This window comes from Sander lucioperca, chromosome 17, assembly GCF_008315115.2.
Source record: "Sander lucioperca isolate FBNREF2018 chromosome 17, SLUC_FBN_1.2, whole genome shotgun sequence".
Taxonomy (NCBI): Eukaryota; Metazoa; Chordata; class Actinopteri; order Perciformes; family Percidae; genus Sander; species Sander lucioperca.
In genome coordinates this window covers 15,965,456-15,991,965 of record NC_050189.1, presented here as the reverse complement: position 1 = coordinate 15,991,965, position 26,510 = coordinate 15,965,456, and the positions used below count along the sequence as shown (strand labels likewise).

At 39.1% G+C, this 26,510-nt stretch overlaps 1 protein-coding gene across 1 annotated transcript in view; it reads right to left on the bottom strand.

Annotated features, from left to right (window-relative positions):
* Window positions 1-26,510, bottom strand: part of LOC116036048 (neurexin-2-like) — a 446,903-nt gene that overhangs the window by 297,399 nt on the left and 122,994 nt on the right. The window lies entirely within an intron of this gene.

The window sequence follows — 26,510 nt, the reverse complement described above, 5'->3', positions numbered from 1 at the left end:
TAATTCTCAGAATCACTTTCTCATTATAGATAAAGGGCTAAAGCACAGCAGCAAGTCGTCACAGAGGGAGTTCACGCTCAACATCACAGGCAGCAAGAAAAGGACTGCATCTCTCACTCGCACTTACACTCAGCTGAAGAAGCCCTTGCAAATCACAAACACATCAAGTCACCTGCACGCTCCAACACAAATTTACAACATCTTTTGATCTAGCTACAAACTGTGAAATACACATTATGGTGTATTTGTATTTGTAACGTATAATAGCAGTAAAACTGTATAAAAAAGAAATATTCAGTGATAATCAGTAAAGTTGTATTTTACTTTGATAGTAGATGTGGTGCTGTTAATTGGTTATAATGTAAATACCTAGTAACTGTACTGGTATCTGTTCTATAGTAGTCTCACAATGCCAGACCTTAACAGCGCTGTGTCAGCGATGGAGTATGGTAGGGCTACACCGCCTATCTATTCTGGGATAGAGGGAAACACTCTGGCTTGTTTGTATCTCCTTAAACCAATCACAACCATCCTGAATGGAGATAGCGAGAGGGGAGGGACATGCGGCACGTGAGAGACTCGCCGGACATCAGGCTTTATCCCAGCAATGTACATCCGTTGAGTCAGAGTAATTGTATAGTGAAGATATGAATAAAATACCAGTTTAGTACTGTATATACGTATTGTTGCGTATGTATAAACTAAAATGCTAAAATAGCATGCGGATGACAGTCTGCAACTATATTTTGTAGCTCGAATGTGGCATAAAGCAAATAAGTCACCAGAGTGGATATTGGAGCAGCACAGAGTACGACATTTTCTTTGAAGCCACACAGGTTAGCATTACCCAAACTGTGCTAGGTTCGAGTAAAAGTGAGCGGTTTTAGCTTTTAGGCAACAAAGAGGCCCCACTGTGCTGTGAACAATACTGGCTCTTATGCTTTCTTTGGTATACCTAGCGTGTATAAAATTCTGCATAATAAAGCACAGTGTTTGAAATGTCTGTGTATTGCTTGGGAGTCAGCTTTTTATTCCAAACTTCAAATGCAGACCATTATTTTACATGGCCCCATGTCTTGTGAGTCACTCTAGTTGCACTGGAAATACTTTGAAAGTCTGTAATTTTGGCCAGCGTCCAGAGTGTCCCTCAGGAAACTGAGATTTCAAAAGGGCAAGAGGGAAGAGAAAAACCCCTTTCCATCCAAGGCTATTTGACAGGACATCAGAGAGGCACAGAGGAAAAGAAATGACAGCATTAGTAACTAAAAGAGACGAGTAAGTAGAGAGAAGACACACACACACACACATTTCCTTTCTACTTATATTCAAATGAATTCAGAGGGAAGCTTTGTCCTGAACTTTCTCTCTGACTGACAAATTAATCCACAAGACATGGCCTTTGCAGATTTCACACCAAATCTCGACAGCAAAACACAAAACTTCCACCCGACAAATGCGCAAACAAAGTTGAGGCTTTCTAATCCTGATAAAGAAAAAATAAATGAAACATAGTGACTGATTTATCTAGCAACAACACAACATAAAGAAACCCCGTTTAATACAGGATGTCAGGAAGTTAAAAAGAGAACTGGGGTCAAATGGAAAGGATTAGAGCGATGCAACCTTAAACAGATGTGTAGGTTTTTTCTTCACTGAGCAGGAGAAACTGATTGCCATCTCTGGTGTTTTAAAATGTCCTGTATTAAAGCAATACTTAAAAATATGGTTTAATGTATACCCCATGAGCCAAGGAAGAAGTGATTTGTTTTTGGTGCAGATCAAGAAGTGTGTAAAGGATTTGTTAACACAGCGTGATAGGGCATGAACTTCGGTGACTGTCTATCACTATGTTTCTTGGTACAGATCAAATCTACAATTTTTAAACAATTTCTATTTGTAATACAGTATACCGTTCATTCAGAAGACTGCTCAGCCTAGGCAGATTGGGTGCTTTCTAGACACATTTCATTTAGAAACAATCATGCACATCTAGGGCTGGGCACCGAACGTCGACTTTTATGGCACTGACCGAAAATACTCCGATCCTATGAGTATCGAAAAATTATTTATCTTTCGGTGCCAGAAGCATCTGAGCGCGTAAGCGCAAGCTTATCTGTCCTCTCTGCATATTATGCATACACACACACACGCAGAGGTGCGGACGGAGTAAACTCGAGCAAACTACGTCGCCTCTGCAGTTTTGTCACAGTGAGTGACGGCAATGCCGATAAAGTGGTTGCAAGTATGGTTAGTGTTTTTCAAAACTTCACGCAGACAGCGTTTGCTGCGATATGATATTAATGGCGAGGCAAAAGCGGTCGCGGTTTCAGCAACAAGCAATTCAATGACATTCCTTTGCACTTAAGTTAGTTCTCCATTAGTTCAATGTTGACAACAGGGCAGTCACCAAGTATGTTGTTAAAGGTTTGTGTCATTATGCAGTTTGCAGTAAAAAGTCTTTGTTGTTTACATTCCTTTGCATTTTAGTTAGTTCAATATTAGCCTGTACACATTTGTTTATTTATTTATTATTTATAATATGTTCATGTTGTGGCAAAAAGGTTTCTCTTTTTTTGTTAATTTTTAAAGTTCGGATTGATACCAATCCTGAGTATCTGACTGGCACACCCCTATCCAAAAGCACAACCAGTTTTATTACTGTTACTCTGAGTGAGCACTGTTACCAGAATTTTTTTAATTTTGATAACTGTTTTGATTCACAATTAAGGTGGAAAGTTTTGCGTTTAATATATTTTTGTTGATGTTGAAATGGATTTTAACCCTTAGAACCCGACCTCGTCGTCGGCGACGAACAACGGCACCTCTGATTAATGTTTAGATCATTTGATAACGGTTTAATGTAGAAACTTACCGATTTTTGCTGCTAAAAGCTAAGGAGTTAGCCATCACGGGGGTGTCTTTGGTGTCTTTGTAGCCTTTACAGAAGGTTTTCTATCCAGCCTGGAAGTTGTGCCTCTTTTCGGAGTTGTTCAGCAATAAATTCAAACGCTTATATCCAAGATTTATCCACTTGATGTCCATAATTTATCAATTTTCCGTCATTTTTGCCGCTAGCTCGATGCTAGCTGCCATTTTGAATATCCCATGATGCTTTGCAAGATTGTGTTGACGTCTTTCAACCAATGGGAAGGCAGGTCCGTCATACAAAGAGTATATCGAGTGGAAAATAGTTTGTCCTTTTACATGAGTTATAATGTTCATTATGTTTATTTTTGCACTGCATGACTCCAAATATATAGGAGAACTGTTTTAGAACATTGCTGTGTGTGTGATTTCAATAAATATGACATTATTATTTGATTATTGGCATAAGTGAATGTCATGAGGGCAAAAGCGTCTGGACTTTTTTTGAAAAAATTTATATATTTTGTCAATTATATAAGTTATAATGTTTATTTCTTCACAGTGTGACTCCTAACACATATGGGAACTGATTTAGACAGGAGATTGGCTTAGCTTTTATTGATCTGTCTGTGATATCAATACATATCTGTGAGATTCATGTTCCGTTTTATTTATTTATTTGCCTTTATGGTCCTACAACCTATTTTTACATTCAAGTGACCTCACTACAGCACAAATATTCTAATAGCCCAGTTTTTCCTGAAAAAAATGATGTTCATAAATTGACTGTAGACAAGAGGGTTGATGTTTTGCAAGCTTTTTTAGAAAATAAAACCAGACGGACAATGAACTGTAAAAATGACCTTAGGTTTCTGAGCGTTAAAACATATGGTATGGGAGAAAGTATCGTTAAGGAACCGACATCGAAACTGAGGTATCGAAGTTGGCACCGGATCGAAAGATTTTGAACGATGCCCAGCCCTATGCACTTCGGTAGCATATCTGGACTTTCAGACTTAACAAACCTCACACAGTGCTGACTCATAAAGCAAAAGCAGGTATCAGAGGAAGGTCGGGGAGAGGTAATAATTTGAGAAATGAATGGGGGAGCACCTCTTCTGCCAAAGTCATCACACCACTGAGAGTTAAAGTTAGAGGACGGGGTAAAGGTAATGGTTGAAATACATCAGGGCCCTCGCACAAGGTTCACCAAGGACAAGGTCAGACAGAAATAAACAAAGATAAGGAAGAAATTGTAAGATAAAATATAGACTGAAAGTGGATATAAAATAAAAATGTCCTTTGCAGTGGGCAACATTAGATATTAAAGTATTATTTTTATTTAAAATTGAGTCTCGGTGGTTCATTAATTTAATTCCAAGCTAATAAATGAAGCCGGTTTTGAGGAGCGTGAGCTGTAAAACAGCATAGCAGTTGGACTATCTTAGTCTTCTAAAACAGCAATGATGTGTTTCAGCAGGGGAGAGCAAAACAGAACTGATTTCAACAGTTCAAATGAGACATAGGCTAATTAAGCAAGATGATATCACTTGCCTAATAGGAGCTGACTGGGTAGAGTGAGGGGTGAGGAGAGGCAAAAAGAAAGTAAAGGAAGACAATTTGTTGATGCTCAAAACGATATGGGCTTGGGAGCTATCAGACACATGAGCTTATCCAACCTAATCTGTTCTGTGAAGAGCGGCAATAAAAAGGGTTTGAAAGGTCAAACCAAGCTTGAATTGCTCTTCCATTTACCAAAGGCAACCTAAATATAAGAACGTCACCTTACAAACTTTATTGTAACATCCATGTTACAATAAAGTTTGAAACATGACTGGTAATAACTTGATCATTTTCATTCCAGTTCCTCCTGTGGGTGATTGAAAGGAAGGAAAGTGCCTCAGTTGAGTTTTTTCATATTAGTTCTGTATTATTTTACATACAGAACTAATATGAAAAAACTCAACTGAGGCACACTGAAATATAAAAAATTAAAAATAAACTTTGACTGAATCAAATGAATGCCTCATGTTTGCTGTGATGGATTATCTGGCTCTGTCTATCTTCAAATCTGTGGAACTAGATTTTTTACAATATACAAGGACGGATGGCAGCAAATGGCGTGTTATGAAAGTGGAGAAAATGAGTGCTGATATCTGTAACTGTGCTGACTGTGTGCAGACAGCAAGCAGACCACTGACACAATCTACAGTGATTATGCTTCACAGATGAAATGCATTGCACAGTCCCTCCAGGATTTCGTGATGTCGCGATCGTGCCAATTCATGCGAATTCAACCAATCATCCTGACTTTGGTGTGACTCGCAATTTTGACCAATCACAGCAACTTTTCCGCAAATTTGACCAATAACCGGAGTTTCCCGCGACTTCAACCAATCCCAGCAGTCCCACGTGCCAGACTTTACGTCAGTATAATGTGACTCTGAGTGCCACTGACCAAGCGGGAGTAAGAGAGAGCTTGTATAAGAGCTTATATGAAGACGAGACTTGAACATCTCACATTTACCAACAAAACATACAGTGAAAGACCGTGCAAAACATTTCAGACCGTCCTGCCAAATTGTATACATTTTAACATCAATGTACGCTGTAACGTTTTTTCACTCTAAAGTCAGCGGCTGCTGTTTCAATCCTGTCGGCTGTCTGCAGCGGGCAGGGGCGGAGCTGCTGCTCATACAGTTCCCCCCACTACTGACGCGCACACGCACGGTGGATGCGGAGATGAGACAACATGATGACCTAAATTGAGGACAGCTACGCTCGTTATTTTAAGTGCAATGATAAGTTAAAGTCCAATAAGTACTTTATCAAACGGTATGAATGTGTGTCCCAGGCCAGGTTAGGAAATTAACTTACAATGTTAGTTAACTAACATATTTTTTGTCTTAAATCCACCAGCCATTTTCATATTATACCAACATTTGCAGCATCCTGAGCCTTTTTGGTAAGGTTACTAGGAAAACTCAGAGTAGTTTTATTCTCCCCAAAACAAGTTTTCCTTGAAAAAATCGCAACTTTTTTTGCAACTTTCACTGTCTCCTGCAACTTCATTGCGACAAACATACAAAAGACATCGCAACTTTTATCGCAATTTTTTACAAAAGCTCCCGCAAAATCAGGCATTTTGGGCCACAACGATCTCAAAAAAAGGCCTGGAGGGACTGATTGCACCTGTGTGGCATAAAGAGCTTTAAAACACTATTAAAATACTAATATCATTATACAACATAAACATTTTAAATCGAAAAAAAGGAAGATGCTTGATAATCCACATATTTCCTGTGCGTGTATGTGTGCAGCCAGCGGATGAGTGTATCTTTCACCAATCAAGCGTTGGCCTGGCTTGGCTGCCTTCCTGTCTATTAGGGCCCTCCAGCCTACCGGACTTAATGACATTTGATTTTCAACTCGGCTCATTTTTCACTACATTTAACCTTGATTTTAAATTCCATTGAAGTTTGTATTAGCATCATTCACGTGTCACCGCAATTAAATTTGAAAGTAATGACTGGTGCTGAGTTAACTAACATATTCATTTATGAGCAGAAAAGAAGCTCTTTCATGTTTCTATTGAAGATTTGCAACGGCAGAGGAGCTATGTTTGAAAGGGATGTCATCTATTTGTTACAATGGCATTACTGATTCAAAATAGCACTGGGTCGTCGGGTTAACAAAATAAAGGGAAAACCACACACTCTAAATCATTACTACATGATGTTCAAAGCATTCCAGGTCAAATTGTGTGATATGTTTTAGTGAACACAATCTGCCTTGTGTAGTTCTACATTAGTTAGTGATTTCAAACAAACATTTTCCAGAATGCCTTTCGACAGCCCCCCAGACAAAGCTGCAGATTGTGTGTGTGTGTGTGTGTGTGTGTGTGTGTGTGTGTGTGTGTGTGTGTGTGTGTGTGTGGAAACAACAAGCAACACCTGAGCATATTAAAGGTGCTGTAGGTAGGATTGTGAAGATCCAGGACTTAGCCAAAAAATTTGAACATCGACAACTTCTCAGTCCCTCCCCCCTTTCCGCTAAAGCCCAAAACGGTCTCCTAAGCCCCTCCCCACACAAGGGAGAATTAATGTGTGTGCATGAGCAGTGATTAACATGCAGTTAGACACCCCCCCGGTCCTGATTGGTGCATCTGAACAAGGAGCTGTGGATTTTTGCAAATCGCACTACAGGCTGTAGGTGGTGCCAGAGGAGCCGGATTGGTTTTTTTTTAAATTACCTGCTTCATGTAGTTCTACTGGAAAATAGGGTCAGTTTCAGCAAATATGACAGAAAGTAAGTTTTATAAGTCTTACCTACTGCACCTGTAAGTTCCATCCAGTGAAGAAAAAGTGAACACTGCACGACATCATCCAAACAAAACAGTGGCTGCCTGGCATTCTGGTCTATTAAGGCTGCTGTCAATGGGGTATCTCTGCCTCTTCTACACTACAATGACTTTCTCCCTGTATGACTGCTCAGCACTGATGTAAAATGGCAGCTCAAGTAAGTTCTAGCAAGCCCTTGCTCTTTGATTATAAGGGGCTGAAACCAAAACCTGACATTTACTGGTGGTGTTGATAGCTGAGGGGTTTTTTTCTGCAATTAAATTGTACTCTAGCTATGCTCGAAGAATCTCAACTTGGCATCATGTCATCTGTATTTGGACAGTTATCTGTGGAAATGAGACCAATGCATGACCAAACAGCAGGTATGCAAGCTGTATTTTTAGGGGGATTCTAGTTTGGACACAATAGGTAATCTAAAACCTTTCAGGAGTGCATTTGTTTAAAAATAATAACTATACTGACAAAACAAATTAAAGGTGACATTTGTGCTCCCTGAATATAGACTATTTCCTCTACATCTAGACATATCCGACTGTTTATTAGAATTTGAAATGACTTCTTGTACTCTAGCTAATCCCTGTTCAAGGTGACCTAAAGAGATTAGATTCCATTGGTCCTGAAATCTCTGACTATGATCATGAACTCATCAAATGACATGAAGAGATCATGTTTCTTTGTCCCCCACTGTTAAATCCTCTGTCAGATTATTTCTTCCAATAAATAAAAGATAAAGTTTGTAGATTATTATACACAAACATGCAAGCTTTCAGATTAATAGAGAGCCTGTTTTTGTGCTTTTAATCTACAGGATGTTATATTCTTTATTGTTATTTCATACTGAATATACTGTGTGTTTACTGCAGTGGCTCTGTGTGTTTTTCTCAACAGATGAAGGACAAACAAGAGTGCTGTTCATGCACTAAAATACATGTGGAGATTTAATATACTGAACCAATTATCTACATCCACTATTCATTAAAACATGCACATTGCTTAATACACATGATGAAAAATGATCTAAAATGTGAAGGCCTGAGAGTGAACAGGTATCAATCAAGCTATTTGTGCAAACAAATCAATCTGTGAGCCGTCAAGCAACTGCTATGAAGTACAGAAGTGAGTCAATCAAATAGAGGCGGTTTGCTCTTACAGGGAGTTACAACAGGCCTGTAATAAAGCCACAACATTTACAAGATTGACAACTATTGACTGAAAAACTGGTCTAAAAGGAGAAACTGAGGGTGTTTTCACACCTGAAAGTCCGAACCAAGGTCCGGACCAAGGTTCATGTTTTTGTTTTTGATCCTGTAAGTTTTGGTTTCACACTGCAGTTATGCAAGCGCACTAAAGATCTATACGTGACAAAACTACGTCCTGCCGTCATGACATACGTGAGCTGCGTCTCCAGATACTGATAATTGATTGGTTTGTAGACGGACTTCCCCGTCCTCTCTTATCCTCTCTCTGGGTCGGAGTTTTTTCAACTGACTGCTGCTCTCCCCTACCGACAGCTGCTCTCCCCAACTGCCGTGGCTCTTTTTATTTTGTCGTGATGTTGAGAAGCAAGACACGGGAACTTTCTTTCTGGAGCATTTATTCAGAGACAAACGGAAACCTACACTGTACATTTACTACCACTTAACAAATAAACTGCTGATGTATTCTCTGCTCTGATAGCCGACAGCTGTCTGCTCTGAGCGCATTCACTGTCACACACTCTCTCATGTAGCCTACACACTAAGCACCGAGCTATTCCTTAAAGGAGCTATTCCCCGGTCTTGTAACACGAGGAGAGCCTGCCAGAGCTCCTTGTATTTGGTCCGAAAGTCCGAACCATCCAAAAAATGCTTTCACACTATAAACGAACCGGACCGAGACCACCTCTTTTTATCGGACCAAAATTTGGTCTTTTGATCCGGACCGTGGTCCGGGGGAGGTTTCACACCTGTAATTTTGGTTCGGACCAAATGAGGTATGTGTGAAAACGCCCTGAGACATGGAATGACATCATTGGCTGTTCAAGACAGCCTGCCAGCATAATCTCTGTGAAGACACTGCCTATTTGTTTGTTTGTTGTATTTTGCCCCTTTCTGAGACATCAGTGGTGATTAGACATCAACTGTAAGTGTCGCTGCCACACTTTAGAGATTTTACTTTCTTAAGTTTAATTCATGCTCTCAGTCTGTATGACTGGTTTAAAGAAAAAGCCAAACGACTCATTTGCTGTCAAAGCATTGCAGTGACATGTCACCCTCTGGGCTCAGCATCTCAAGTCTCTATCCCTATGGCAAAGGCACACTGCAAAGTCATTTCTATGTGTAGCTCTAAAAAACAGAGCATAGCACTAATGGTCGAGATGTGGCTCCCACCGGTGTCCCCAGTGCTAAAAATACATATACGTATGACGCTGTGAGGGGATTTGGATAACGGGGTGTACCAAGATGACACATATAGTTAGGTTCAATCAGCAACGGTAGATCCACCTCATTGATGTCACTAACTGTTAGCTGGCAGCCAGTCAGCTCCCTCCCTCAGCCCAACAACTGTGAGCAAAGACACATCAACACACATTAAGTGACATGTTTGCTGCTCCATTTCTCTACCAGACCCCTTACTGAGTGAGCTGACGCCTCTTGCCGCTACCATCATGTGCTCTTTTTTTGATCTAATGATGCGTCATGTTTAATTCAACTATGTTGATTATTAATAAATAAAAAGGTCTCTATGAATCACTTGAGACATGGTGCAAAAAAGTTCTGTGTCATAATGCAAAAAAGAATATTTTATCAATCTGTCACTCTGCATTAAACCCTGTTTAAAAATGTAGTTATATAGAACTTGCATTTATCATAGGATATTTTGTGTATTGTTGCTGCAGAAAGGTCAAGAGAGGAATAGTGTGGGGTGGGAGGAGGTGGTCTGACAGTTCATCGATGATAGCAGCACATTAGTATCGACACCAAGAACTCACTGGGAAAACAAATCTTATCTTTGCAAAGCTAGGAAGACAGGGGAGATGGGAGTGAAGGGGGAGATAATGGGAAAAGAGAGGAGAGGGAGACGGAGGGAGGAGAGTACAGATGGGGGGGGGCGAGGGAGATATGAGATGTAAGAAACCTTGGCAGAGAGCTTATCTCTTATGTGGAATAAGAAGCAGGATGAGACTGAGGAGTGTTGTTAAGGGTGGGGGCACTAAAAGGAAATCTACACAATTTGATGAAACATCAAGCCATGCAACAAACACTTTGACACTCTGGCTACATTTCTGCTCTCACCCATCCATGGCCTTGCATTTGTTTCTAAGAGAGACAGTAGAAGGGCATAGTGGCGTGTCGGAAAAACATCTGGGAGTGCAATGAACAGTTTAAGATGCTAATAATATGGTCAATCTTCTTACCAGTGGCCTTATTTGTCTTACAGAGATGGAGACAATTTTAGAAAAAGGCCGGTCAAAAAACCCTGTGTGCCACATCTTTTAAACTAAACTTAAAAAGTCATAGTAACTGCTTAAATAGAATATTTAAGCAGTTACTATGACTTCTGACTATGACTTAATTATTTATTTTTAAATGATTTATTGTATGAGGCTTGCTACACATTCTCCCCTCACTAATGATATCGTTATTTTTCTCTACATGTACACATAAAACCCAATGCTGGTTTGCAGTAAATCAAGGTTAATTTTCTCTGAGATGTATGTAGGGCTGGGCAACAATGTCCGAAATTAAGAGGGGCAAAGGGCAGAAATGCCCCAAAAAAATCAGAGTGCCCATACAAAACACAATAGAGGGGCCCAAAAAGAAATTATATTTACCAGTTTAGACCAATATCAGTATCCTACATTTAGCCATCATTTTATTTTCATTCAATTCATTTAATTTCCATCTGTATCACACACACTCACAAAACACTGTTCATTTACTCATGTTGGCACAAGGTTGTGCTTACTGTAAGCATTTTAATTTGGGCTCATTTTACATTAAAAAATGTTTTCTAAGTGCCCCCAAATTATGTACAGTAAATGGCCCAGCCATGGTTTAGGTGTGTGTGACGGCTGCGACTGTTTGCCATTTGGTGTGCTGGTTTTTTAAAGTGCCTGCCCTTTTCCAAATAGTTTCCACTGACTGCTTCTCAGATGGTTCTGTGTCACAAACCAACTGGCACATCATGTTAGGCAAAATTTGCCACCAAAATATATTTTTTTAATTTCCTACGCTGTTTGGCGTTATGTTTGAAGTCAAGATCACAAATAATTTTTCAAATGAAATATATAGTTATATCACAAATGAATACATAATTGTATGTTCTGTGCTCCACAAGTAGGCCTTTGTGTTCCACTGTTATGTTGCACATCAAATGCAAATGCAATTAAAATGCATTTTCTTATTTTCTAATTACATGTTTCTTAGAATCTTAGTATTCCTCTGCATCACCTTGCAGAAACATTAAAGATGGAATGGCAGTTGAATTGAAAATCAGCCAGATGATTGAGAAAAAGAGACTGACATTCTGCCAGAAATTATGTTTCCGTCTTATCTCTTCTCAAAGTCGTCGCTATGTGCACAACAGTAAGTTCTTTGAGTTGGCGAACTAACACTTGAAGTAGCCCTTGAGTAGTGCTGCTTTGCATTTTAAATCTATATTAGCAGTTAGAAATCTTCGGTAAAAAAACATTGAAAGCATGGAGTATGATCATACAGTCTGAATATCAGTCTCAGGACATGTTGGAATGACTGCTAGAGACAAAAGAAAAACATGCACAATAGCGCCTGGAAGACCAACAGCATCCGAGAATGAAGGGGGATGAGCAAAACAAACAAGCCGAGAACAAAAAGAAATGGAAGGATAATAAAAAGGAAGAACACTGGAGTTGCGGGAGAAATGACAAATCTCTTAATCTCTCCCTCTTTCTCTCTGGCTATGTTTGTTTTGTGCTGGTTTTGGCCACAAGTCGTCCGTCGATCCCCTCGTAAATTGCCTGTGTCGATCAAGCCTTACAAGTTTTCACACGCTCCCTGAGTCCCCGTTAAAATGGTCACGCCAATAAAAGCCCATTCACTTGTAATGAATTGAGAGAGAAGCTAAAAACTAAAGGGGCTGATTTAGTGACAATTGTTGATGATCCTCGATTGAGTTAGGATTGAGCTAGCCAGGCTCTCCATCCCTACAACATGGCTGGTATTGTTGGGGATTTCTAAAAGAAAAAAAAGCCTTCCAATTCCCATTACTTCTCATCCGTCTCTGAAACAGACTACTAGACAATGTACATTGTGAATGGAAACACCTCACCCTTGAGACACTGTAACTAAATCATTGGGCATACGGCATGCTCAGAGCCGTGCATTGTGATGAGCTTCTGCCATGCGCCTGAAGATGCAACAAAGCCACTGCAGACTTAACAAAACAGAAAGGATATCAAACTAGGGGTGGAACGGTTCACAAAATCCACAGTTCAGTTCATATCGCGGTTTTTGGGTCACGGTTTTCGGTTCAGTTTGGTAGGGTTTTAGTACATTGCCAATTTCAACATGACTTTTATTTATTTATTTGGTAAAATAAGTTAACCTTTTGCCGTAACAAAATTATGCCTAAAAACAAACACTTCTTCATTGTCAAATCTTTATTAAAGAATCGGTTTTCTAATGAGTGCAAACAGAAATGCAGCTTTGTTATTTGTATATGGCCACATTATAGACTAAGGTCATCAACATAAAGTAAAGCATAAGCTCAACCAGCACTAGACTTTTATTTAGACAACAGCAGCCTATTACATATATTTGTTTTTCCACTGGAAATTAAGAGTGCAATCTTTTAAATACAATAAAAAGAATATGGCTGGATTTTTTTTTTTTTATCAAAACGAAAAGTACCACTGTGTTATTAAAAAAATAAAACACATTAAGAGTCATTGAGAGTCTTTATATTCAGAGTATTGCCGCATGTGTTGCAATTAATCTTCCACTTTTTTCCGTCATTGTAACACTTAATCCCTAATGTTCTCATACAGCAGACCGAGACTGACTGACAGCTGCACTCTGAACATCATCCGTGCCAACTGCAGTTTCACTACGGAGTGAACAGTGGCCCCTAATAACTTAATTTGACTTTTTTTTTTTTCTTTCAGCACAAACCTTTTTGACTGAAATCTTCGAGGTTAAAATAAACCCCACATGTCCCAAACTGTGACTAGTGGACCGAACTATTCCGATTTTTTACTTGAACCGTTCCATCCTTAATGTCAACGGATGTCAACTGCTTAATTAATATAACAAGAAGTTACAATTTTAGTGACAGCAGTTCAAACTGTCAGGATCCTCCCTAAGTGTGTGCATAGATAAAGAGCCATGGCTCAATCCTTAAATTTCTGATAACTGCCCTGTGAAGGCACTACAAATATCCAAGTACCACAGATGGTAAAAAAAAAAAAAAAATAAGAAAAAAAAAAAAAGACAGACAGAAAAGAAAAAAGAAATCGCCACGGTAGGGTAATGGCAGTCAAATCCTGCGGGGTTTCATTATGAGTGAACTGCTGATGCTGTAATCTCCAGGTAAGCTGTTTTAACGCTCGCATCCCTGCTCTTCACTCTCTGTGACATGCTTGAACGTTGAGCATGGGACTCTTTCAACCCTGAAACCCCCCACCTCCCCCCAGAGCCGATTACAGCTGTGAGGTCAAGAGAAGCTAATGTGACTTTGTCTGGAACTGCCCGGTGTGGCCCCAAGGCCCCTGGATTACATGCACAAAGGGATTCTAAAATACCAAAGTATACAGTGCAAGAATTAAATACAAATGCAGCCAGAAGGGAAAACAATTGTTATTTGTTTCCAGAAGCTTAAGAAAGAGTAAAACCTTGTCAACACAGGTGAGCAGGAATTGTTGTTTTATTTCTTGCTTTCTGTATCAACGGAGGAGTATTGATTTGTTTCCTCTACAGCTTTGAAAGATGAGTTATGTGCACAACAATGTGCTGTAGAGAATACTATCATTTTTCTCTGGCCTGGGAGAATTTTTTGTACTCTACAACAGCCAACAAACAAAGAAAAAAAGTCATTTATTATAAAAGGTTATGCACAGTGCTTTGCTAAAGGTCTCCAGTATGACTGACAGCCACCTGAAAGCCTGTGATACAGCATAAAGAACATAGTGGAAAGCCATTTTTTTGTAAAAATATGTATATTTTTGGATAACACGCTTTATTTTACTTTCTCATTAAATTCATTCACACCATGCATTGATCTATTCATTCATCAAAGCCATTTCTACTTTCTATTCTTGCCTTGCAGAGTTATGGGTGTTGACCATCTGGTCACCGCATGGGATCGAGGCTCTGAAGGCTGCATCAATGCACATGCACAAAGATAAGTAAGTATAGGGAGAGACTCAAGACACACAGAACAGACTCAGGTACTGTATTGCAAGACACAAAGTCTTATTGGTTTCCTGGAAAGTTCTTGTATTGTTTTTTTTCCCTTTAAAATAGCAGAAAAGCTAAATTGGTGCATGATGAAAATATCCTGCAACCTGAAGTAATACTGAAGGCATCTTTGGGATGATACTGAACTTAATACATGGTTTTGCATCTAAAACATTTAAGGAAAAAATATACTTTGTAATGAAGCATGTGTTTTATATATTTATTATATGATGTGCTTGATTCATAGCATATACTATCATGGGGCAATTTTTTATACCTCTCTGTCAAACCTATGGTTCTATACCTGCTGCAAAAGTCAAATGAATTTACATAATGGACAACAATAAAACAACCATGTCACTTTCATGTCACACTTAAAGCACATTTGTGTCCATTATAAATGCTCTCAGCTTAAATAAACCCACCTTCCGCCACAAAAAATAAAGTCAAATTAAATGAGCTACTGTTGAAAGATCAAATACAGGAAGTGTAAGTAGTCACGATTAAAGCTCTGAAAGTACACTATTTTTTTATTGTTCACCTCCAAAGAGAGATTTGAAAGATGTTGGCAAAAGTGTGAAAATGGAATGCTGAGCTTTCAAGCAGCATCATCTTTAGGAGCCGTGTCTTTGTCAGTTAGAGAGAGAGAGAAAAAAATCATAAAAGTGTTGAGAGTGCAAAAAAAGTACCAGCTCACCAAATTTGAACGCACCCAAAAATAAAAATATATATATATATACATGAAAAAAACATGCCATTGTCAAAACGATTGCCTCACAGTTTCAACACCTAGTCAAGTGTCTTGCCAGGTGCCAATGTGTGTCAAACTCACTGCTGTTCCATAAAGGCTGCTGTCATTGTGAAAATATTTATACTGAAAGTAAACAGTGGAGGGAATATCTGAAGTTATTCTGGAAAATAGTTGGTAGCCTGGGGCATCCTAACGCTTTTCTTCCTTTAAGGTGTATGCCAGTAAATCAATACTCAGAGTGTATGTCTGTATGTACCTGTACATGTGGGTATGTATGTTGACCCACATTATCTCACTGCCGAGCTAGTGTAAGTGTCTGCATGGGTTCAAGTAGGTTTCACTGCACATCATCAGAATCCCCTTACAGACATGAGATTTCACATGGGAATCTGAAAATAGACAGATCCATTTCAGAGAAGTATGTCGCAGCAGGAGCTTGTTCAACCGTCAAGATCAAGCGGTCTAGTAAAAAGGCAGTTGTCTTGTAATGTATGGAGATGATCAGGGGTCTCATTTATAAAACTGTGTGTAGGATCCTTACTAAAAGTGTACGTACGCCCAAAAGCCAAAAATGGAAAGAGTTATAAAACTCTGTAAGCAATGTTCCCTTTATAAATCACAGATTACCCACAAGTGTGCGTACGTGAATCAGCCTCTTATCCCGCCCTGTACACGCCCATTTTTAACCATAAATAGTCAATGCAAAGCACCTTATGAATGCTGATAAGTATGTTAATGACCCTGGCAGTTGTTCTTTCGTCACCAAATCATGATGACTGGCAAAGAAACTTCAGACGTTCAGGAATTGCTGCAAATTGAATTATAATTCCGGCCTGTTCTCGCACAGTGTAGGTAAACCTGATCTATAGACTACCTATATTAATAATACCGTCCAAAACGGCAGGCATTGCGGCACAGCTTCGATATACCACACCTAGACAGAACTATAACAGACTTAACAGAACTATGTATTATATCTATGGCTGTCAATCGGTTAAAAAATGTAATCTAATTCATTACATACTATGTGATTAATTAATCGAAATTAATCGCATACATAATTAAAGGTGCATGAACCAATACTTTTTAAGAAAGTAAAAAAAGAAAAGAAAAAAAAGGGTACTAAACAACAGTCGGTGACATTAAAGAACGTCTTGTTTATTGCTAAGGCCATATGGTCAAAATTAAATGATTTAATAATAATGTATAACATTAACTTATTTCACTAGTAAATTGCTGTTGAACGACAAAAACAACCACCAGATGGGAAAAGGACATTTACAATAACTTCAAATGCACCACGAGGCTGTAGTTTACCAGTTTCGTTGAACGCACCGTCTGTGTTGTTTTTCCGACGGCAGCTTGAATCCTTACAGTAAAACACAGTCAAACTTTACACCGTTTAGCGTTAGCTGTCAGCATTTTAACCGTGTTTAATCCAGCTACTAGCTAGCGGTAGGCTAACGTTAGCTGCTGTCGAGTATAGTGTTAACTAGCGTCACGTGCAGCGGTGTTTGTGTTGCCTGTATTGTCTGTTTCAGAGCATCAGAGAGAAGAGCAGACATATCAGTGGCACCAGATTTCGGTAGCCAGGGTTGGCAGGAAGTAAATGTTCCAATCAATGATCCAGGCAGCACATTCTCGTCTCCCTCCTTCATTTTACAGTCCAATGGTGGCTAGAACGGCTCCGGGTCAAACGTCAATATGGAATGGATTAATCTGCGTTATTTTTTAACGCATTATTTTTTCTCAGATTAATTATTCGAAATGAACGCGTTATTTTGACAGCCCTAATTATATCCCAACAAGCCTCAGTGACAAAGTTGAAGATTATATATAATATTTATATAAAACACTTAGCTGTCTGCCATTTACCTCTGGAAACAGCTGGTTGCCCACAGAGTGGCGAGGACCTGTATTTGGACCGGGATGGCACGGTTACGGCGTGGTGCCCTCTCTACTGGACCCAATTCAGTACATAGATCCAAGAGCGCAGCTTTAGGGAATTTAAATCGGCATATTAGCCAGTCATCGTCGTGGTCCCTGAAGCCTCTTTCTCTCCTGATTCTTCCATTGGCGTAGTCCTCCTGCAGGGCCAGCAGTGCCATCATGCAGCATTAAGCACGGGTTCACCGCAGTATTTATATGTTTACAACAATTAGAGTGATTGATAACACCTTGCCAAAATCACAGCATTAACTAGTGGTATCCCCCACCCCGAGATACAATTTGAAGATGAAAGAAAGTGTAATAGGCAAACACACTTTTCTTCATGCAGGTTTTGTCTTAATTAAAGTTCGGACTGATAACGAGGACATTAAGTGTAACGATTACACGAGAGCTTAACGGCTGTATTTCCAGACTTTGACATTTGATAATATATGCACAGTATTAAAGACAGATATTTAGTCATTTAGGCTACACTGTGTTCTGGCGTTATCTAATGCTAGGGTATTTGATGCTATCCTGTATTCCATGCAGTCGGGCCATCTCCTCCTCCTGTGCTCCGTAGCAGACAATGTGACGGTGAGACAGCAGCGATTAAATATTAAGAACTAATTTTTATTGAAGATTTGTGTTGGAGGTGTTTATGGAACAATTATCACTCAGTACAAGTGCAAATAACACCGCTGGATTTAATCTTCATTATAACGTGGATGATATGGAGTGAAAGAATGTGCGTGAGACATCAATATTTGAAAATATTACAAGTAATCATTATTCCCACATTAACTTTCTGCAGTCTGACTTCAGTTCACCACCTCACCATCTGCGCCCTCACCAAATTATATCTAATCTTGATCATACCATAATAAAAGAAAAAAAAAGAAAAAAGTGCATACATGTCTTAATTTGAAATAGGACCATTTGTATTAATAATATTTTACTTGCAATCTAATTGCATACAGAAATGCTGTACATGCCTTGGAATCTTACATTTTAAATCATGGATTAAAAAACTATGAGCCAGTAATGGGATGATTTAAACATGGTTATATCTTAAAGCTGCTTGCCAATAGATACAGTGGCATGCATTCATTCAGAATGTATTAGATTTCCAGTACTAATGACATGAATGTACAGTAGCTTACACTGAAATCTGATTCTCTTCTCTGCTGTCAGTAAACTTCAATTCCAACATGTTATTACGTTGATGACCTTTGCAGCACATAATGTATCTGAATGGATCCATGAGACAGAAAACCACTCGAGCTCATTGAAATGTTTCAGATGAGTGGAGTGATGTAAACAGTCAAATTGACAACACACAAGTCAAGGTTGTGTAGTGATGCATCACGTTCAGGCTTCAAATGATTCTGGTCAACCGAACATTTCTGAAAAACATCAGCAGAAGGCTGAGTGAAAATCCATTTGTTAGGTTTTCATGTGCAGGATTTAAATCCTTATGGTCAAACCAGCACATTGAAGCATGTTCATAAAATATCTCACAGAATGATTAAGCAGATAATCTCTCTTTGGTGCCCGCTTGTGTACAGGACTGTCCCAAGTATTTCCTAATCCATATGACAGCTTATGTAAGTATTTTTTTAATCATTTTGGAAAATATATGTATACATTAGGCCTGGGCGATATGGAGAAAATCAATTATCACGATATTTTTGACCAAACACCTCGATGTCGATATTGCAACGATATTGTAAGGTTGACAATTGGTGCTTTCACAAAATATCTTCCACATTTAGATTTTAGATAAATAACCATCATAATGTGGATATAATGACTAAGTGGTTAAAGGCAAATAATAGAACAGCTAGAACAGTCTGGTAAATTCAGAAAATGACACCACTTTACTGTAATGCAGCCTTTGAAACCAGGAAAAGACAACAGTTACCATGTAACGATATTACAATTCTTCAAAATCTAAGACGATATCTAGTCTCATATCACGATATCGATATAATATTGAAATATTGCCCAGCCCTAGTATACATATAACTACAGAAACTAGACAAGTTTCCACATATTGATTCCGCTGCTTAAGCAAACCCATGCAATTTGTTCACCTTCAAGTCTTTTTTCAAAAGAACCGATTCATGAGTCTACCCCCCCCCACCGGAGACAACCCTCAGCTTCTTTAGACAACGTGCATTGGATCTGACAAGTGGATGTTGTGACATTATCTTAAAGCACATATAGTTCTCTGAAAAGGTCAGTGCAACAGGGTCTATATGAGTCCGGAGACTCGTGAATTCAGAGGCTCGGTGAGAGAGTGGAAAGGCAGAGAAGAAGAGTGAGGGCATCTGCTTTGACCTAGACAGGGAATAAACAAACACACAGCCTGCCAGGCTATCAGCACACACAGTGAACAAACAGGGCAGCTGACAAATCTCCCTCATATCTATGGAACCAAGCCAGGTATCACGCAGGTTACAAAGGTGAGGTGTTGGAACAACACATTGGTGGTGTTGATGCGACTTTAGAGCAAATCCCTAGTCATTCATATAATAACCTGCTTTTTTCTCACTAATTCATTGATTACCTAATGCTTTTCATTTTCATGTCTCGGGATCACTGCCCCAGCTGAATGACTTCCCCTTGTGAGGTCAAAGACAGATATCAGATCAATGTGGTGATTCGATTGACTGAGCATTGGTCGCTGTTTTACAGAGAGCTTTACTCATTCACGTCTTACAAATGTAACATCAGGTATCATTCATCATTTATGGCTTGCTCTTGCTAATGACATGCAGTGAAATCTATACTTGCCCGCTTTCAATAATATATGTGAGCAGAGCACTGGTGTACAATCATGTCCACCGCTAATTATGTAGAGCCGGGAGTGTGCAGCTTCTTCTAAGCACTGTACCAAGCACATTTCACTAATTAGCCCATTCTTCTCAGGTTAAATTGTGCTAATTACTGAAATCAGTTCAAGTTGTGTTTTGGCTGTGGTGGAAACCTTCATCCTCTTGGCCTTCGTTAGCATGACACTGCCAGGCCGGGGGAAATGGCCGAGCAGTATCTGCACTGTATTCTGTGAGCCAGGGACAGCAGCCACCCTCACTATTAAGCCTGCTAATAAATGACAAATGTGAGCTTCTGATTGCTCATTTTTATTGAACAATGTGTGGAGAAAGCCATTTTGATTACTTGCCATATTAGGGCTGTTGAAACAAATTCCAGAAGTCAAATATAATTCAAATAGTAAAAAAAAATAAAAATAAAAAAAATCAATACTAACCAAATGCTGAAATTACTTTTCGAATGTGTATTTTGTAAAGTATGAGAGTAGAGTTTGGAAGTATTCCTCTGCCTGGGAAGGTTATGAGGTTATGTTGGACACTGACCTGAATGACAACTGGGTACCATTGTCTCCACTTACATAGCATGAGTTCATAAGCTGGAAACTCCACCACAAAATGAATTTAAAATTGACATCCACTCAAAATGCCTATGTTATCATTAATTAGCTCGTTCTTGTTTCCTAACTGCGTCATGAGTTATAGGAACTCTGCTGGGAGCTTCAAGAACACAGCTAACATTAATGTTAGCTGTCAGAGTTAGATTTGACTTCAAATATTAACTTCTAGTAGCTGTACTTCTAATAACTTGACAATCTGCAAGAAACAGCTTGCTCATAAACCACTAAAATAGTAGTGACAGCACCATTTAGCATAGTTATCAATGCCGTTAGCATGGAGGCTAACACTAATGTTACTCGGTTTATGACATTTCGGCTGTGCTTTCTAACATGCCGTCATTAGTAGTGTAATGGACCATAGTTGATCCGTGGTCCATACGGATCAACTCTCATGGTACGGAATGCATGTGAACCGCAGATCAATTGCAAAGTTTAGTTTTTTTTTACGGTCGTTACTTAAAGTAGACTGATACATTTCTATGGAGGGTTGCCGTGAAAAGATACAGGCAACGCAATTTTCTGTTCACGTGAACGGAGCATGTTAAAATCTGGTTATAATATGGTGCCTAAACGACCGTTATCTACTGGATGGAATAGCACAGCGGATTTTGGTGTCTCATTTCGGTGCCACTTAAATGTCTGCGCTGCTCTGCAACTGGTAAACCTTGTGGTGCATTCAAAGTTATTGTAAAATACCCTTTCCTCATCTGTATTTGTCGTTTAACAGCAATTTACTGGTAAGAGTAAGTTTTTATCGTTAAAAGTTATTACATTTTCAATAAATCATTTAAATTCCCTTGTTTTTTGTGCTGATCCAAAAATTGATCCGATCTGTGACTCAAAACCGTGACGCGATCCGAACCATGAGTTTTTTGATCAGTTGCACCCCTAGCTGTCATTGTGCTAACCGAACACCGTTAGCATTTACAACAGAGCCGCTTCACTACACTGTTAGATAATGTTTCATGACAGGATTCTCTGTTGATTTGAGTTTGTCGCTTTGTGTTCGTGGTTGAAAATTAATGTAAACAAAGCAACGTGCCAGAAATGCAATGCACCATGACGTTGGTACCCCTTCAAGGCTAATGTTTGAAGTCCCTCTAGTGGACAGAACGTATAATAACAACAACCACTTGCGGAAAATGGTAGTAGTGTAGTAAATATTAATCATAGAAAAAAATAAATAAATGAAATTCAAATGGTATTATAGAAGAAGATTGACAGCTCTATGCCATACTTTGTTCTATAACGTCACCAGTAGACAATGATGGGGCCAATGAATAAAGGTCGGAGCAGCAATGAAACGGCTCTGTTACTGTATCACCCTTTCACACACACACAAAAGAAAATCCTGTGTGCTCAAACATTTAATGAACACAAAGATTACACACATATGCATGCTCACTAAATCCACACCTTGCAAAATACACCTGGGATCTACCTCACTCTCCTTGAAAGGTCACCTGCCAATAATGTGCAGTTAAGTCTCAAGACGTGCGTGAGCTCTGCGATATTATTATTTGGTTCCACTCCACCACTGTTTATTGAAATTTCATTAGCTCAATCTCTGTTATTCTAATTACACCGGCGTCTTTTGCAGCAAATAAAAGTTAATGAGCTTTTATGAAAATGGCTTGACGTGACCTTCTTATTTATTCATTTATATCCCCCCCACCCCTCATGTCCCTGTCAAATTGCACTGTGGAAGGTCCCTGATATTGTGGGACTGGTATGGATGGACACACCCCTCAAACACACACACTGTCAAAAACACTCTTTCCAATCAACATGAATGACTCTTTTTCTACTTCCCTGTTTTCCATAGATCATTTAGCCTTGTCATACATAAATCTGCAAAATGCCCTTTTCAAGCTGCTCATAAACACCTCATAGATCTTCAAAAATGCCACCACACTGAGGCTAGAGTTGTTGATGGAAGTGAGCCCACAGCGGTTCAGCTTCCTACAGTCAGTAAGTGATGAATGTCAAAGTGAATGTGTACATTACAGTCTGCCAGGCAAAGCCAATGGATTTTGGGTTGAGGTGTTCCAGAGGGGTAAATGTAAATGTTATTTAGTTGTATGGCCTAAAAACCCTATGAAGTGTGTCTTGGAAACATATTATTTAACTGTGTAGTTACAGAGTACTTTAGTCTCTCACTTTAATTTGCATAGTGCAGGGGTATAGTAACAGGGTCCTTTTGGGAGTGATCTCTGTACTAGGGCTGCACAATATATTGCTTTTTTTTTATTGTCATCGCGATGTCAACTTGCACTAAAACACAACGCAAAAGACTGCAATATTGCACTTAAGTTAGTTGAAAGGTAGTATCAGCTGAAAACTGCACTTTAAAATGTAACTATTCTCATTATTCTCTAATAAAGGTGGGACATGTTATCTGACTCATTCTAGCAATATTGAATAGCTGGCTACTGTAGGACCAACACCTTTGATACATGAATATGTACAAAAAGTATAGCATCACATAACACAAACTGTATTAATTTAATACCAATACAAAAAGGTTAGATGGTGAACAGAGATAATTATTCAAGAGAAAGAAAGGGACTTCTAAATTTTGCAAAAACACCCACTATCAAATTCCCTTTCCCTCTCCCTAAATTAGTCATACAATGAATTATTGCTATCAAAATCATTAAGTGACCTCATGGATGGCCCTGAGGTTTATTAGTCTGCTCGTTGCTAGCAGGAGCTCCATTATCTTATTGCCTTTAATGTCAGAAAAATAAGAGGGTAAGGTGGGCGACGGCTGCTGCTGCTGCTTTGGGCCACTGCGTTCATCTCAGAGAGAGCCAATATTGCAGGGAAGATAGATGTTGAGGAGAAAAGATAGATCTTAATTCGAAAGCTATTACATAGTCTATTGTTTTTCAATGCTGATGTAAATTACCTCAAGGAGCTTCAAGCGCCATTTTGCATTCCATAAGTCATGTTTGTTGCAAAGGGAATCAAGTAATAATAACTTTATGTGTACAGCACTTCTCTAAAACAATAATTTTACACTTTCATAATTAAGACAAACTACAGATGCTTAAACATACATAACAAGACCAGTACAAATAAGTGATATAGTCATAAATGTCTGTGTGAAATAGGTTTGAGTAATAAATGATGGGAATGGGAATAGCATTATTCTGGGTACTGCTTTGTGCTTTGGGTAAACATGATGGACTTGTCTCTGGTCTTCATTTTAGTTAGGAGCACATGAACATGAGCAGGATATGAGAATCAGTCTACACTCTGGTTTGCCCTTTCTTCAATTTGATTTGCTCGGCTTTCCAAAGATGAGTCACTCAAAGCTATCACATTTCATCACCTGTTGTTTATGCAATAAATGTTCCAGAGTTCGAACAAATTCCACAAAAAAAGCTTGTGAACACAGCCTGAGGATGGGCTTACAGGATGATTCAAATCCATGACCAAGAAAAAAAGAGACACACGAAGATCACAAAGGCAGACAGCACAAACTTCAAACTGCTGCTTTCTCGGTTAAGGTCAACCACTGCAGCATATACCAGAAAATCCTCAGAAAACAGCCAACAAACATGACTGCAAAGGTGCTATTTTGAGAAAATCTCTAAAGTCTCTAATGTAGCACCTGTAGCTGCACGCTATACAAAGTTTACCTTTAATTGGCAACCACCTCATTCGCTCTCAGAGGCTCTGTCTGCTAGACATCAGCTTTGATTGTTTGGAAGTGGAAAATAAGTGTAATTTCTAAATGGAATGCATTGTGTTTGCCAGACACAGACTGGGGTGAAACACATTCAGGCCACAATTGCAAAAATGGCTGAATGTGTTTGAGTGAATGACTTTTGGCCTGTGGCAGCACTGCATCCGAAAAGGGACTTTAGCTCTTGTTTGGGATTCAAGACATCCATCTCAGCCTAAGATTTATGCATTATTGTCTCCAACCAACTCCTGACCTAGTCCCCAGCCCCTCACTCTCCCCCATTGGACTAAAACATTCATCATTCCCTTATGTGGATGGGCAACGGGGACATAGGCGCTCCTCCATCCCTCAATGAGACAGTAGTCATTGAACCATAGAGAGGGAATATGGAGGAAAGGAGATGGGGTGGGGGTTGTACCAAGCCACTGTTTCAGTCTTGTTCACCACAGTGAAAATGAAATGGGCCGTAGGCGTTATGTAAAGGGACTGTGTGCAGATTTGTACATGAGCAAGGGGGTCAGTGAGTCACAAAATAGGGAGGCTCCATGGGAAGCACAGCAGGAAGAGGTACTGCTGTAATAAATATATGGAATGAGGAAGTGTAATGACAGCTGTAATGTCAAAGACACAATGCTAGCATTTCTACCAAAAATTGCCAGAAAACCTCACAGACAGCAACATGCGGCAGGAGGCCAAGTTCAATGCCAATCCAAATGAGCACCACATTTTCACAACATGACTGGACAAAATAAATATCAATACAGCTACAGATAAGGGTGTCACTTGTTTGTGTCACAAGATTTTGACTTAATTTCAGTCGATTTAGAAATCGACTGAAATTAAGTCACAATCTTGAATTTCGAATTAAAAAACGGAATCGTCGATGCTGCCACGCCCCCATGTCACGTCTGGTCGGCTTGCCAAGCGGAAAAAAAAACCACACGTGTTGAAGTGCTGCGAGTCAAAAGATAGCATGGCAACTGCAGATGCAGGAGACCGATCGACAGAACTTGAGCCCCCTCCGCTTTCACTGAAGTCGCCGGTGTGGAAGTATTTTGGATATCCAGTGAGTTATGTTGACAACGTTCGCATTGCCGACAAAGAAAACACAGTTTGCAAGTTCTACTATGTGCGTGTACCATATTTTGTGTGTTTACCATTGCACATTAGCCTAGCAGCTAGCAGAGATTCCTTCTGCTTATAGCTTAGTCCCAACAAAACCGCACGGTTGAATTTCAGCCTGCATGAACGTTTTGTAGTCTCTTGTAGCAGCTTACAGTATATTGGTTATATTAGAGAGAGCAACAAGTTAGGGGAGTGCCGAGTCTTCCTCTCTGCTCTCTGACTACTCAGCCGCTGTGAGGCGAAGCGTCTGCCCTCGGCATTGTCGGCAAACTTTTTTTTGTTATTGATAAATTGTCAAGGTTCCAATTAACTGAAGATATGTTATTGTTACATTATGTTATTAATACATGTTTTAAATTTGACAATGTCAAGGTCAAATATTATATTGCATAAAAGTCTAGTCTAAAAATAAATAATGTAAAAATCGAACCGTCACCTTAGAATCGAAAATTTAATCAAATCAAAAATGTACAGATGTACAAAGACAAAGAATATTGACTCACATTTACAGTAAATATATCAGGCCATCATATCTGTTCAACATTTAAATGATTTGTGGATGTTGTTTTTCACATATAAATGTAACAGACTTTTTGATTTTTGAAGATGAAAATAAATATATATAACCGACTCTTACCATGGATATGTTAATAAGAGTCTAAATTAGACATACTGATCATTTGAATGTATATTATTTTCTATAATGGCCATGTGCTCTCTGTACTGAATGCGGTTATTTATTCTAACAAATGCCATACATGTATTAGTTCTTCATATGCTGTGTATGTGCTTCCTAGCCATTATATACTGCAAAATAAATGTCAACATTAAACTACACCTTTTTGCGTAATTCAACATCATGCATATTCATTCCATGCTTTCTGCCACTAAATGCTGCTGCTCTTCTATCAAAATC